This window comes from Anolis sagrei, chromosome Y (genome assembly GCF_037176765.1).
Source record: "Anolis sagrei isolate rAnoSag1 chromosome Y, rAnoSag1.mat, whole genome shotgun sequence".
Taxonomy (NCBI): Eukaryota; Metazoa; Chordata; class Lepidosauria; order Squamata; family Dactyloidae; genus Anolis; species Anolis sagrei.
The window spans coordinates 15,365,921-15,368,622 of NC_090035.1; positions in this window are offsets into that span (position 1 = coordinate 15,365,921).

The following is a 2,702-nucleotide window of genomic DNA, read 5'->3' on the forward strand; positions in this document are numbered from 1 at the left end:
CTGCTATAGTTTGTAAGCTGCTGAGTTCCCCCTTGTGGGTGAGAAGGGAGGTGTACAAGTATAGTAAATAAATAATAAATTATACTACTACAGCCAGGTTCCTCCAGCCAGCATTGGATAGAGACTTGTCTACCCTAAAGCAGCTTTCCAAACTGTGTGTCACAACATGTTAAGTGTGCTGCCTGCAGTGTGTAGCTGTGTCACATGAACGTAACAAGACACGCATGGGGTTACCATAAATCCACAGGTGGCTTGGAGGCACGTATACCCACACACTCTAAAAAGTGCATTATCCCCCACATTCTTGCTTTTTCATCTGTGTAAAGAAGTGGCAATTTTTCTAACACACATCTACACACCTATACAGTCACAAAAACCGCATCGCCAGGACTGGAGAGCAATACCAGAGCTTTAACGATAATTAAAGTCCTTTTCTCGTCTCCCTCCTCACCCATCAGGTCCTTCAGGCAAAACCTTGGCAACAGTCTTATTAAAGCTAATTGAGACAGTCAGACTCGTAATATTGCAAGAAGAACTGGCTTTCATTAATTAGCCAGATGTCTCGATGTCGGAGGAAGTACATTGGCAATTTAACAAGCCTACTTTTACACAATGTTGTAAAGAGCAAATACAACTTCTGAGGATAGATCTTTCAAAGCACTGTGAAAATAATAAACATAAAATATACATGTTGAGTTGCTACTTCACCACGGCAATATAAATCCAGGGCTTAGTTTCCGGTAAACATTTAAAATGATATTGAAGGCTCATTAAGCATCCATAAAGAGAATAAAACATTAATTCATCGCACCGAATATGTACACAACATAAACACAGCCAATGTTCTCTACAGAGTTTGAAAAAGTTGGCTTTTAAATTGATTGCTCTTAAATTTATTTGAGAGTCCAGGAATGATAATCCCAAAAAGGTAAATGCTAAAAGATCAATTTGTGTTAGTGCATCAGTGTTATTTAATTATTAACAGTATTTATATTCTGCCCTCCTCACCCTGAAGAGAACTCAGAACGGATCACAGAACACATATAGGAAAACAGTCAATGCCATTATACACTGACAAGACAGACAACTTGTACATAGATAGAGGTGTATATATAAGCTTTCCCATCTTCGGCATCTTGGAGGCTTGTGCTGTGTTCCAGCCACAAGGGGTGCTGTCGCTCCATCTTCCCCTGCCGAAGAGCTTTGTTCATAAACTTCTTCCTTGATGAAATCACTGACATTTTTCTGGCATTTCCTTATGGGCGCCTTAAATATCTCCGCACTTAAGTGGTACCTATTTATCTACTCACATTGCTGTTTTTGAAACTGCTAGGTAGGCAGAAGCTGGGCTAAAGTCCTTTTGGTTGACAAGATTTAGTTCAGCTGGTGGTTAACCTGCTATGCAAAAGCCCGGCCTTTTATAAGAATGAAAGCGAAGCACAATAATAATAAAATAATAATAAAACTTTATTTTTATACCACTTTATCTCCCCAAGGGGACTCAGGGCAGTTTTCAAATCGTAAAAACACAAGAACATACAAAGTAAGCAAAAACGTAAGCACAAAAATTATCAACACAACACTTTTACACCTTATTCTTTGTGTCAGGATTAACTGTTAAGGCCAGGATTTCAAAAAGGACGTGGACAATTTGGGATTGCTGGGCTAATGCAAAGTAAGCCATAGGGGGGCAGGGGAATTGGTAAAGTACATAACCAGACTCAACAATAGTGATAATGAGGCCTGTAGCTGTTCATTTCCTGAGCCTGACTGGGGTAAAGGGCCAGATTCTAACTAGTGGCCAGGGGTTGAAGCTTGTATTACTCATTCTCAAAGGCCTGGTGAAACCACCACGTCGTCAAGCTTTTATGAAAAGAGGAGAGGGATGGTGCCTGTCTTATTTCCCTGGGGAGGACGTTCCAGAGGTGGGGGGCCACCACTGAGAAGGGCCTCCCCGGTGGATCTTAGAGTACACGCTGGTTCGTAAAGGGAGATGCAATGACAAAGATAAGCGGGACCTGAACCATTTAGAGATTTATAACCCATTATTTCCCATTCCTTTTTGTTTCAGATTTGTTTTTGATTAAATGCTAATCAAGGTGGTCTGTTGAAACATTCACACCTAGCTCCAACAGACAAGAGTTCTTTGTCCCACCCTGGCCATTCCACGGATATATAAACCCTTTTTCCTAGTTTCAACAGACCTCACTACCTCTGAGGATGCTTGCCATAGATGCAGGCGAAACATCAGGAGTAAATGCCTTTAGAACATGGCCATACAGCCCGAAAAAACCTACAACAAATCAGTGATTCTGGCCATGAAAGCCTTCGACAATAGCAAGAAATACTGTTTACCCACAAGCATAAAGAAATTCCATACATTAGAAACCAACACTTTCTCATTACGTTATTTTCCAGATCACCAGACTGGGCCACAGCAATGTGTGGCAGGGGACAGCTAGTAATAATAATAATAATAATAATAATAACAACAACAACAACAACAACAACACACTCTTTCCAGCAATTCCTTTCCGTTCTGGGGAGCCTGAGCCACTTGGTCCCTGGCAAGCCCCGCCCCTTAACTCCTCAGCCAATCATTCTCCTTTCCTGGAAGCTCCGCCCCCTTTGTTTTCAAAGGACGCACCCTTTGAATTCATTTTTCCTTGGATAGCCCCGCCCAATGTAGCTGCTCAGGACAC